Here is a 13,819-nt window from a genome sequence, read left to right on the forward strand (position 1 = left end):
TCTCAGATCCGCCAGGGGATGTTATGAACTGGCCCAGACTAGCCCATCCCCAGACCTGACCCACATGTGTGCTGGTGAGTACTGTAACCTGGCATGGTCTGGATTGTTCCTTGCCTTGATTCTTGTGTTCATCTGCATGGACTGAATCCCAATGAAGGAATTTCCCAAGCTCCTATGTCAGATCTCCTGTCAGTGGTATATTTCACCCACACCAGTGGGCGGTTGGCCCAGGTTGACTTTGTCTACCTCCTGTCCTTAAAGGAACAGGAGCCTTGCTCAAGTAGCCCACACCCATTCTGATTCTTACTGTTGGGTGCTGCAGCCCATTCAATTTGGTCTGCACCCATACACAGCTTTCATGTGGTTTAATGGGAGTCAAGACCTAGCCTAGCCCAGCCCATTCTGCACCCAATCTGGCTCTCACGATTACCAGTGGAGGCTGGAGTCTTGCCCAATCTGTCACTCCCGACCCAGTACACATCTGAGCCAGGGGAGGCTATAGCCATGTCCAGCCCAGCTTGCTGCCCTCAATCATGTTCTCATCCTCACCAGTGGGAACCCCAACCCAGCTGGGGTGTCCCCTTAGCTCCCCAGCCACGCCTGTTCCCATCCACAGGTCTTGGGACTGCCAGTGGAGTTAGAGTTCCACAGGAATGAGCCCACATATCCCCCACAGATTTTGCTATTGTCATGGCCCATCCTAACATCACCTGTCCCATTTTGACTCTTTCTGGTAGGCCCCAGCTTTGGCTTTATTGTGTGCCATTCGGTGGTGCTTGGTGCTGGTCTGTGCTAACTACCCCAAAAGTGCTCGCAATTTGGTCTGACTTTTTTTTTTTTTTTTTTTTTTTTTTTTTAAGATTTTATTTTTACTGAAAAGCCGGATATACAGACAGGAGGAGAGACAGAGAGGAAGATCTTCCATCCGATGTTTCACTCCCCAAGTGAGCCGCAACGGGCCGGTACGCGCCAAACCGATGCCAGGAACCAGGAACCTCTTCCAGGTCTCCCACGCGGGTGCAGGGTCCCAAAGCTTTGGGCCGTCCTCTCCTGCTTTCCCAGGCCACAAGCAGGGAGCCGGATGGGAAGTGGAGCTGCCGGGATTAGAACCGGCGCCCATATGGGATCCCGGGGCTTTCAAGGCGAGGACTTTAGCCGCTAGACCACGCCGCCGGGCCCTGGTCTGACTTTTAAAGGCCCTCTTATTCTCCCTTCCAAACGAATTTGGTCTCAGCCCCTTTTTTACATACACATGCCATGGCCTTATCCAGGAAGGTGCTCAGCTGTAAATCTTCATCTGGGTATAAACCCCACAGGTCATTGTTCACTATAACCTGTGCAATCCCCCTGTCCCCTTGCAATTTCCAGATCCCCAAGCCCCAGAGTACACTGCAAGGTGGCCCAAGGGGCCCAGGCCCTCTCAGAGGAAGCTACACGGCCAGGCTGCATGCACACATACAGGTGGAAACGCTTCCAGGGGCCCGGCATGGTGGCCTAGCAGCTGGAGTCCTCATCTTGCATTTGCCGGAATCCCATATGGGCACTGGTTCTGGTCCCAATGGCCCCGCTTCCCATCCAGCTCCCTGCTTGTGGCCTGGGAGGACAGTTGAGGACGGCCCAAGGCCTTGGGACCCTTTCCCTATGTGGGAGACCCAGAAGAGGCTCCTGGCTCCTGGTTTAGGATTGGCACAGCTCCAGCCATTGAGACTGCTTGGGGAGTGGGTCATCAGAGGCTCTTCCTCTCTGTCTTTTCTCTTCTCTGTATATCTGCCTTTCCAATAAAAATAAATCTTAAAAAAAGCTTCCTGGCTGGGGGTACCCAAAAGCCTGCTGTGCCTCCCTTCCCCCAGGGAATCCCTGTGTTCAGCTGTCCATACCTATGCTGGCTAAAAAGGTGCTAGGCTGGGGAGGACATGAAGGTCTGGCGCAAACTCCCCTCCCCCAAGACACATGGTCCAACTGCATGCACCTGTGCTGTTCAAAAAGCTTCCAGGCCAGAGGGGACCTGAAAGCCTGTTATTATGTAATATTTGTATTCAGCATCATTCCCTCCACATCCATTCATATGATAGTAAACGGCAGTTATCTGCTTTTAAAAATTGATACTATTTCACTATATATCTGTCAACACACTCTTCTATAGCCATCAGTGTTTGGAGGTTGTGAAGGACATCTTGTCGCCACAGGTTCTTAGTGAATATCTAGGAAAGGATAGAAGCAAAGATGTTTCAATCTGTCGGCAGCAGAGGAAACCCACTCTGATCCAAGGACTCACAGTGAGATAAATTAGAACAAAGGTCACCTATTCCTGGGGTAGTGGCAGAAAATCAGTTCCCCTATAATATCCCCCACAAATACAGGGGGAAATTTGGCCAACACAAGGGATTGTGGTCAGAAATGATGAGACAGCTTCATTTTTTAACCATTAAATATAAAGGTCCTGGCTAAAACCAAGACAGGGGCAGGAAACCTGAGCCAACCTCTCCCCTGCCAGAGCAGGAGGAGTCACCCTTCAGGGAGCATTCTCTGTGCCAATCAGGAGGCACATGTCTGAGAGACTCCAGTTCTCAGGATCTCACACTCACACCAGGGAGTGCAACCCATGAGGGGAGGAATCTGAAGTCATTGGTGTATTGAAAACAGAACTACAGAAACAACACAAACAAAGCCCAGTTGAACCAATGGCGATCTCATCTCAGACACCAACACTATTGTCCTAACAGAAGAACAGAAAAGCAGCAAAAGAAAGGCGTGGATGGAAGGCAGCCCAGAACCATCCGTGTGGCACCTGAAACACTGCGGGTGAGGAGGAAGCAGCAGCAGCCACGTGGTAGAGCTCCAGGCCCTTAAGATGAAGAGAACTCAGCTGGAAGGGTTCTCAGAGTAACTGTGTTCTCTGAGCGCAGGTGCTGAACTGTAACATGGGGACAAGGCTTCACAGGAGGCTGGGATCTGCCAGGCCTGCCACAGTGCTCTCGTCCTTCTACCTGCTCACTTTCGTCCTGTGCCTCCCTCAGCCCCTGCCAACCTCAGCTGCTCTCAACACACACATAGCCCTGGTCACTGTCCTGCCATGGCTGGCTGCTGGCCACCCAGGGTGCAGCAAAGAATCTGCTCCCGGTTCAAGCCATCCTGTGGTTCTTCACTCCCTATACTGGGTCTGCGTGCTGCTTCTCAGCCACACTGGCCTCAGGCATCTCCTTGAGCCACACAGTTTCAAAAATCATGTATTTTATTTTCCATGATACTGTCCTGTGCATATAGGCACCCCCTCTTACCCTCCCCTTCCTCCCTCCCCATTTGACCCTCCCGCCATTTCCCCACCACCATCATTCCCCCCATGTTACTAAAGTAGTATAGTCTGTTAGTAACAGTTACAATTGAACATTCTGCTTTTGAAGTGCAGCATAGCACTGAAGGTATAGGCAATGGTGGAAAGTCTAGTATCCTATTGTCAAGGTTTATTTAACTGTTTCACTGGGAGTCCTCCTTCTATTCAGGAGTAGACATGCCTACTGCAACGTATCTCCACGTCCCGTTGTGCTGGTCTCCATTGTAGAGTTCACCTGCGAGAGTATATGTGCATTCTGGGTCACCTGTGCGTCTATTTGTTTTGTGTTTTGAGTCAGTGTCGCCCTAAACCAGAGGGAGCACATGATATGTGTCCTTGGGGGATTGAGCCGTGTTTTGCCAGGCCCTTGCTTGTCAGACTGCCCCACACATGGGCCTGAGGCCCGTCCTCCTGGTCTCTGCTACTCTGTACTGGAAGTGCCCAGTGTCTTTGCCCGCTGACCTGCACCATTTGCTGGGGTAAGAAATCCTCAGGGCAGCGTCCTCGCTCGAGTTCTTCAGGACTGAATGCACAGACATTCACCCCGTGTTTCCCACCACTCCCTCTGCCTCCCTGCCATCTCTTCCATGTCAATTAACCTCATAATGTTGTAAATTGGTGTTGATGTTATGTTGTGAGTTTTCATTAGAGGGAGATGATATTCTGCCAGCTCTACTTTCAGACCAGGGATGGTCTCCTAATGAAACTGTTGAACTTATCTGGACAATAAGATGCTGGACTCTGTGCATGGTACATGCTTGCAATGAAGGAATCATGACTGGATATGAAGTGTAATATTGCAACAATGTGCAGGAATCCAACATGGGGGGAGGGCATGGGGAGGGGTTGGGGGAATCCAAGAGCCTATGAAACTGTGTCATAAAATGAAATTAAACTAGCTAACTAACTAACTAAATAAATCAAAAAAAAAAAAAAAAAAAAAAAAAAAAAAAAAAAAGAAAAGAAAAAGAAAGCTAAATCTCTTCATGTACGGGTACGTCAGAAGCCATCAAATTAAACTCAGATAGATTTACTCCAGGACCTATTATAGTCAAAATCTCCAAGGTTAATGATAGAGATGCCTGTTTTTGTTTTTCATTTAAAAAATTATATATCATGAATAAATTTCACGTATTCCCTGTGATGCCTTCTACCCTATCCTATGTATTCCTTCCACATCCCTCCTTTGTGTTCTGTTTGTTTGTTTGTTTTTTGTTTTTCTTTGAAAGGCAGAGTTATAAGGACATGGGGTAAGACACCACCTTCTGGGTCACTTCAAAAATGTCGTTAATGGCAGAGGCTGGCCCAATTGATGCAAGGAGCCCAGAACTCCACCTGAATTTCCCATGTGGGTTGCAGGGGCCCAAGTAGTTAGGTCACCTTCTGATGCTTTTCCAGGCACGTTATCAGGGAGCTTAATCATATGTGGAGCAATTGTGTCTTGAATCAGCGTTCTGAGATGGGATGTTGGCATTGCAGGCTGTGGCTTAACCATTGCGCCACAAGGAAAGCCCCAAGAGAGGACTTAAAGATACAACAAAAAAGAAAAGATGACAGGCAAAGATGTCTTAGTATAACCAGGAGTATACTTGTTGACACAAACATTAAAGATTAGGGCAGAGTGGAATAAGATTTTATTAGCGAAGCAGAAAAGTGCTAACTAGAAGCACTGTGCATAACGAACCCATTATTTGGATATGAAGGAAAAGTAGAAAAGTGGAAGGTGAGGGAATTTATTACCTCCAGACCTGTCTAACAGTGCTAAAGAGAGGGAAAAATGCAAATGATGAAGATAATACAGTACAGAAACTGACTCATAGGTGTAACTATATGCATAAGTTCAAAATTCTCTATTATAGCAAATATTATGTGTAAACACTCATATTGCTAATACAAAACCTAGAAATCAAATAATGAAAAATAATAGCCTTGTTGATAAATTACATCTGGGGAATATAGAAAACTGTAGAATGGGTCAGAAAATTTGAAATGCGGTGAAGAACAACATGCAAGTGCACATTTTTTTTCTTTCAAATATTTTATTTATTTATTTGAAAGAGTTACAAAGAGAAAGGAAGGAGCAAAAAGAGAAGTTTTCTCTTCTCTTGTTCATTTCCCAAGTGGCCACAAAGGCTAGGGTTGAGTCAGACTGAATCTAGGAGCAAGGAGTTTCATCCAAGTGTTAAAGGGGCTGAAGCACTTGGGCCATCTTCTGCTGCTTTCCCGGCCCATTAGTGGGGCATTGGATGCAAAGTGGAGCATATGAAGTATGAAATAACACCCATATGGGATGATGACTTCATAGGCAGCAGCTTCAATTACCCACTTTAGCATGAAGCTAGACGCTACAGTTCACAGTTAGTATTATTTATTTATTTGTTTTGTGCCTTTTTTTCTATCATGTAATCAATATAGAGTTGTTATGATTTGAAAATAACTTTCTTGGGCCCGGCGGCGTGGCCTAGCGGCTAAAGTCCTCGCCTTGAATGCCCCGGAACCCCATATGGGTGCCGGTTCTAATCCCAGCAGCTCCACTTCCCATCCAGCTCCCTGCTTGTGGCCTGGGAAAGCAGTCGAGGACGGCCCAAGGCTTTGGGACCCTGCACCCGCGTGGGAGACCCGGAAGAGGTTCCTGGTTCCCGGCTTTGGATCGGCGTGGCAACGGCCCGTTGCGGCTCACTTGGGGAGTGAAACATCGGATGGAAGATCTTCCTCTCTGTCTCTCCTCCTCTCTGTATATCTGGCTTTCCAATAATAATAAAATCTTTTTAAAAAAAACCAGGTAATATGTTTGCACATACCACACAGAGAATTGCTTACTTGAAGGCCACAGAGAGTCTTGCCCTGAGTTATAAAGGAACAAGGCCAGCATGGTCATTTGAAGCCAGATAAAATGTCAACTAAACAGATAGGAAATACTGGGAGCTGTAACAGCTCAGAAAGGTCCAAAATGTGGCAACTCAAGGCTAACACCCATGTACTTGCTTCTGTATTTTCCTGTTTGCTTGCTTCTCACCATACAGAAGCTTGCTCTGTGCAGTTGCTCTGTGAAAGCTTGAGACAAAAGAAAATCAGGGCTCTGCCCTTTGGGAATGATCCCAGGTGATGACTCCAGAACAACAAAAATTTTCCCTTTCCCATGAGTGGCTTTTGGATCCCTGCCTATCAATTTACTACTACTACTACTACTACTTCTTCTTCTTCTTCTTTGCTGTGTATTTATTTGTACGTAATTACATTTGTCTACTTTTAAATTATTTATGTTTTTGCAGACTTACTAATGAAATTTGTTACCTATGGCAGACTCAGCGAATGAAGGTTGTTGCCTATAGCACGGTTTTGAAATGTTTTTCCTATGTCTTCTTCTTGTCATTTCCTATGTACAGGTTTTAGAGTTGACTTATAGTCAACATCATTGATCCAGTTCATTCTATTGTTTTTATGTTTTATTTATTTATTTAAATATATATTTCTTTTTACTGGAAAATCAGATTTACAGAGAAAGGGAGAAACAGAGAGAAAGATCTTCCATCCACAGGTTCACTCTCCAAGTGGCAACAACGACCAGACTTGAGTCACTCTGAAACCAGGATCCGGGAGCTTCTTCCTGGTCTCCCACATGAGTGCAGGGTCCCAAGGCTTTGGGCAGTCCTCTGCTGCTTTCTCGGGCTACAAGCAAGGAATTGGATGGGAACTGCAGCATCTGGGGTGCAAACCGACACCCATATGGGATCTCGGTGGATGCCAGGAGAGGATTTAGCCGCTAGGTTATTGCAGCAGGCCTGATTCTGTTTTTTAAAAACTTTATTTTCATATTGATGCACGCCTATGTGGGCCACTTATCACTCTATCACTGTCTCACTACCTGGGTCTATTTGCTAGGTAAAAAACATGTTGCTGGAGTTCAGAGGTTTGATCATTCCTTCTCGTGGATTGTCTGCACCAACAAAAACAGAATGTCTGCAGCGAGCATACACTCTGAGTAGCTGCTTACAAGTGGGTTTAGGATCTCCCAGCCTCAGCAGACACAGCCGAACAAGCAGACCCGGCGCTGACAAGGAGTTTTTGCCCACTTTTCGAATCTCTTGCCTAAGCTTTGTGTTCTAGGAATGCTGTGTGGACAGCTCTGTTATCCTTCAGGAAGTATGTCTTAAAACAACTTGCTCTTATAGAAGGAACTTGCAGTATGTTAATGCCTGTTTTAATATCTGCTTTAACAGTAATCTCTATCTCCAACTGTTGTTTTTCTGTTTAGTTTTCCTTCTTGGGCTTGTAATGGTTTTGTCCACGTCTGCAGAATAAATGCATTCACACTTCATTTACACTTGTGTGAATTACATTTTCATACATTTGCATCTGTGGACTAAATTGTTTCTTTAAATATTTCTACAATCATCTGCAGTCAGTGCTAGGCTCAGAAATATCCATATATTTTGTTTCTAGGATGCGGGTACAGTCTATTCCCACATGATGTACATGTGGCAGCTGTGACTATGCTCTTCGTATACAGCACTTCCCAAATATCAACCAAATACCCCGACAGGAAAACCCAGTGTTATTTTTCTGTCTCTCTTGGAGAAGGGCAAAGAAAATTCTTTGGCTAGTTTTCACACATAAGCTTTTAATATTTGGTAGTCTATGTGAAGTTGAACCACAATTTAAAAATGAAAGTATTATGGTTTTTGTAATACAGTATATGTTCACATGGGTTTTTGTGACATCAAAACTATTCACTACATTAGAATTTGATGAGATATATATTATTTTTCAAGTATGACTAAAAGAAAGGAATGGAGGGTAAAATAATGAAGAAAAGATAGACTAAAACACTTGGTAAAGTCAATTTGTTTTTTTTTTTAGTTAGTTTTCTGAAACGACTGAGATTTCTGTGTCAGGGCTTTATGTGTGATGTTTATAGTCACGTAATACTTGTATGAATTGAATGTGTTTACTCCTAGGTATCAATCTATCCATAAAATCAAAATTAATCAGCAGTGCATGAAATATAAATAAAAATGATAAAATGCATTCCTACAGAGTTGTGCACTCAAACCTGTAGGCCAATACCACCATTGTTGTGATGCTTAAAAATCCCAAGATTCCTATTTCAGGAGCTGTTATCACAAATAAGAGGAAGTACCATTGCCCCAATGTAATCCTTTCCTTTTCCCACAATTTCCCTTAAATGAACTACTTTCCCTATTGCAAAGACTTGTTATTTTACCCAATATGTTTCATCAGTTTTTGGTTGGACTTTTCTGGAGCATACGTGAGATCTACTCTGAATCCATGTATCTGATTAGCATTTAGATCCCCAGATGTGAATTGTAAAATGGCTTTAGTGGGCTTCGATGATTTGGCATGCAAAATATTGTAATCAGCAGGTGAAATTTTGTCTTAAAAATGTCAGTAGCAGCACAGGTATTTGGCCTATCAGTTCAGCCACCAATTGTTAGGCCCATATCACATATCAGAGAGGCTGTTTGAAAACACCATAACAAAACACAGGTGTACTCCGAAGTTCACACAAGAGATGCAATAGGCGATCAACCAGGATGACCATCAACAGGTACATAGAAGAATAAGATGGGGTTCATACAAAAAAATAGCCATACAAATATTGATAACCTCTCATTTCCATTAAAAAAATATGGAAGTGGAAGAAATAAAATGGAGGGAAATGAGGCTGACACAGAATGACAAGCACTGTTTTATCCTCTAGGCAAATCTATAGAATATTTTTAAAAGAATTACACTTTTATTTGAATGACTGAATGAATATCTCATTTACTCCCCAAATGGCCATGAGTATGAGGTCTGAGTCAGGCCAAACCAAGGGGCCTAGAATTTCATTTGGGTCAAACCTGTAAGAGACTTGTTCCCCAGCTCTTGGCTTTCCTTGTCACATTAGCAGAAAATTTATTCAGAATTGGATCTGTGAGGCAGGCTCTGCAATACAGCAGTTTAAGCCTTTGTCTGCAGGGCAGAAACCACGTTCCCGCTCCAGTCTGAGTTTGGTGCTGCTTCCAATTCAGCTGCCAGCCAGAGGCCTGGAAGAGAAGCAGAGCATGTCCCCTGGGCTTGATCTCTACACCCACGTGGGAGACACAGAAAAAGCTTCTGGTTCCTGCCTTCACAGCTATTTCTAGTATTGACCCAGTGAATACAAGATCTCTCTGTTGCTCTTCTGTCTGTCTCTCCTTGTCTCTCCTTCCCTCTCTGTAACTCTGACTTTCGAATAAAAACTAATTAAAAAATACTACTCCAGAAGAAAATTAGAGCAGAAGGACTCACTAGCAGAACAAGCTAGTGTCTGTGTTTCTATTACTGATCTATCACTGTGTTTCTATCATTGAATTAGTATCAAGTTGTACAATGAGGGACACAGCAGGCACCACGCTCATCTTATGTCTTCAAATAGTAAACTATGTGGATCCACTTGGGCTCATTGTCTGCTGAATCTATGCAAATTTGACCAGCAACTTAACACTGCACTAATAGTAATTTCTGTTGTCATAAACTGTATTGATTAGGTATTATTGACCACTTCGCTGGCACTCTTGTGTTATGTGATGCTGTATGATCTGAATCATCAGTAATGTTTCCTGGTGACATGTGCAGCATTCTGTGATGTTTGGTCATCCTTGGCAGATCTCATGTAGTTACAAAAAAGTTTGTAATGAATGTCATACTTGACGCCAGGTATATTGCTATTTAACTGATGTTGATATACCTCTGAATTCAGCTTCATTTAATGTCAACTTGATATCCTACTTGAAATTCAAAAGTAACCACTTGATAGATATAAAGTTTTAGAATAAAATTAAAATATTTAAAATTAAGATTATGTATTATTGTGAATGCAAATCCAATTATGATATGATACCTATTTATGGCATTCTATTTAATTTCCATCAGCGCCATGAACTGTATAAAATGTAATTTATGTTTTAAAAATGGTGACTATGACCCAAATGATGTCAGTACATTTCCCAGCAACACTTAAGATCAGTGTGAGTCAGAGTCAAGATGGAAAACATGACTGTTTGATGCCCCAGGCTGATGTAGTTAGTCTTAGCCTGAGTATGGTTTTAGGGCTTTTTTCCCTTTCCATAACCAGGTCCTAATAGTACGTACTCTAAATTATTGTGCTTTAAAACCCTGATATTTCTATTTTCTTTTTCTTTTTCATTTTTTCAAAACTTGAAAACCTGTTTCCCCATCTTTTGTTTTAAATATTAGATTTCCAGTTCTTCTGTAACAAGGAATCTTTTAACCCAGAAATGGAAAATCATATTTATAAAATCACCCCTTTCTCTAATCAGGGTAGAGTCTAAGAAAGAGTTTTGGCTGCACATTAACTGCACAGTATTTCAAAAACATGCAAAGAATACCAAAGGTTATTATGCAAGAAATTCTACATCTTTATTTAAAACTGAAATCCCAACATACAAGGGAAGAGCAATCGTAGGATTTCATGAAGTCTTCACTTAAACATCTGGGTCTGCTTCACCTGCAGTAGAAACACAACAATTGGAAACGTTATGTTGCACAGCATTATTGAGACGACCTCTAAGAGAATCCTTTCTTTGACTTTATAAAATGGATGGAACCTAGAGGCTTGCCACAATCATGTTTGGCTTATATGTAATTAGACGTCTGTGGAAACATGGGACATACACTGGTGAACACATATATTACTGTTGCTACACATACAATGCCCTCTAGTAGCAGAAGGAAACCCAATAGCTTTAGGTTCAGGGTAGATGAAAGTAAATGCTCTTTCTGAAAGGCCGTTTCAAGATGAAGTAAAAAACTATATATGTTCATTTAAAATCTGTAACCCACAGGAAAATCACTTAGAATATATGCAAATCAGGAAGGTATGATTTAAAGGAGCCTTGACATCATATTCTGATTACAAGATAGATAAAATTAATCTCACATTTTCTACTGCCTACATGAAGAGAAGGGACACCCGCAGTGCATATGTTTTCTGTCTGTTATGGGTATGTGCCAAGAGGTTTCCTGGGCTGATTACCCATATATATTTTTCAAACTGTAGCAAACAGTTTTTTTTATTTTTAAAATTGTTTTTATTGTGATTTTTGAGGGTTTTTTTAGGTAATATTCCTCCTTTTCCCTTATTCTCAGTTTTTATATATATAGTCTAAGTGTATATGTGAATGACACTTCATACATCTGAAAGTATTTCTATATTTATAAAAATTATATGGTCATGCTTGATTTCTGATTTGAAATTTGTAATGATATAAAATTGTGATAAAAAATAGTCTCTGTCCCTAAAAATAGTCTGTATCCCAGAGACTTAATGAAGAGTGTAACAGAGAGGAGAATAAGACACCTAGAAAATTCTGTTTCGAAAAAATTAAAATTTTTTAGGAACTACTCAAATTTCTCAGTGACTGGATATTAACTGTGATATAATCAGATACGGATGGGTATGTTAAATAGTGCACACATGCTTTGCTAGAATATCAAGGATTTTTCCAATGAAATGAACAATCTAAAATGATTGGTTACAAATACTATTATTGAAAAACAGAGTACTATATGCTCACAAATCAGACACTGAGAGAAAAATATCTTGAGGTGGTAAAGACTATCAGTAACAAATACCATAGATCATCTCGAATGCCCCAAATTAGAGGCATTCTCTCTAATATATGGGATTACAGAGAGATCCAATCTACCCACTATTACTCCATGCAATATTGGAACTTTTACTCAGAGTGATTAAGTAAGATAGAAAATAAATATTTATAAGACAGAACATGCTAAACATGCCCTATGCGCAGCTGTCATGATTCTGTGTATGATATTCTGATGGCAGCCCTCTCAGTGCCCAGTGTCTTGATGTCACAGCATGTTCTGCTCACCTACCGCAGTCTGCCACACAAGTGAGGATTCAGTGTCCCTGCTGTACAGGTTGTGGAGGAAACTTTTAGGTCATCAGGTGGGATTATCAGTATTCCTGGCACCCCAGTGCTGCGCTTAATTCCACTCTTCATCTACTAAAGTATTATTCTCCTTGGTCTGCCAGGAAATCCAATGTGACTGCAAAGAACTAGGCACTCGAGCCATTTTCTGTTGTTTTTCCACGTCCATCAACAGGGAGCTGGATCGGAAGGGGAACAGCTGTGTCTCAAACCAGCTTCCTTATGGAATGCTTTTAAATGTTATAATCTACAAATTTGTTTCAGTTATATGATGCTCTTTCCATGTGTTGATCAAGCTCTGATTAAACTACTGATATATCAGCAATCTTTTAGTGTCAACACTGTCATTAAAGTTGCACCAGCATTAGTGCTGAAGGCATTACAAATGGAGTAAAAACACAGACAACTAATTCATAAAATGTTGCACCTTGATTGGTTACTTACTTGGTTCTGGCATTGTAGGACTCAGACTATGCTCTGATGTCCCATTGATTGCAGGATTTTCTTCATTGTTGCCTGCAGTTTCACCCTCAGAGGTCTCCTGGAGATCAACTTCTCCATTAGGCTCTTAGAAACAAATAAACAAAAAAAGCATATTGCGTGACTTGAGGCTCACGGTGGAACAGGGATTTTTGACTTTTTGTCTTCCTAGATTTACAGCTAATAAACCTCTGAATAGAGATCAATCACCTCTGAGAGAAATCAAGGGAGGCGCTGACGGACTCCTATTCACAACAGAGAAGATGTCCATACTTAAACAGGCAGGGGAGCCTGCGCACACTATTCTCATGTTCCCCACCCAGAGCTCAGTCAGTTAGGATGAAGTGGGAATTCCTATTGCTCTGGGTTTCACAAAGAGTAATAGTCTCAAAGCAGAGACTCTAGAGTGAACTCTAGTTAATTCTACTGTTCCTATCTCAGTGGTTGGGACCTAAATGGCCCGGCTCTGACATTGGTAGCATTTTGCAGTGTGTGTTTCCTTGGGAGTTTCAACAGGCCTTGGTGGAAGGCGGGGCTGACTGAAGGAAGGTAAATACAGAACAAACGACACTTTCTGATCTCACTGACATGTGATACCTGAAAAGGAAGAATGTATAGGAACAGTGGAATGTCAATTCCGATAAGAATGTGTGCAATGGGTATTGTTTATCACTAGGTTAAAAAGTAACAGGTTAGGGCCCGTGGCGTGGCCGAGCAGCTAAAGTCCTCGCCTTGAACGCCCCGGGATCCCATATGGGCGCCGGTTCTAATCCCGGCAGCTCCACTTCCCATCCAGCTCCCTGCTTGTGGCCTGGGAAAGCAGTCAAGGACGACCCAAAGCCTTGGGACTCTGCACTCGCGTGGGAGACCTGGAAGAAGTTCCTGACTCCTGGCTTTGGATCGGCATAGCACTGGCCTTTGCGCTCACTTGGGGAGTGAATCATCGGATAGAAGATTTTCCTCTCTGTCTCTCCTCCTCTCTGTATATCTGACTTTCCAATAAAAATAAAATAAATCCTTTTAAAAAAAAGTAACAGGTTAAATAGAG

The 13,819-nt window shown here is 42.5% G+C and overlaps 1 long non-coding RNA gene across 2 annotated transcripts in view; it reads right to left on the reverse strand.

Moving 5' to 3' along the window:
- Positions 1 to 10,814: 10,814 nt before the first annotated feature.
- The window catches only part of LOC131478591 (uncharacterized), a 56,334-nt gene continuing 53,329 nt past the window's right edge, over positions 10,815 to 13,819 (reverse strand). For both annotated transcript variants that reach the window (XR_009244564.1, XR_009244562.1), the window contains exon 5: positions 10,815 to 10,844. This is a non-coding gene — a long non-coding RNA (uncharacterized LOC131478591). The remainder of the gene's footprint in view (positions 10,845 to 13,819) is intronic.

The sequence above is a fragment of the Ochotona princeps genome, chromosome X (assembly GCF_030435755.1).
Source record: "Ochotona princeps isolate mOchPri1 chromosome X, mOchPri1.hap1, whole genome shotgun sequence".
Taxonomy (NCBI): Eukaryota; Metazoa; Chordata; class Mammalia; order Lagomorpha; family Ochotonidae; genus Ochotona; species Ochotona princeps.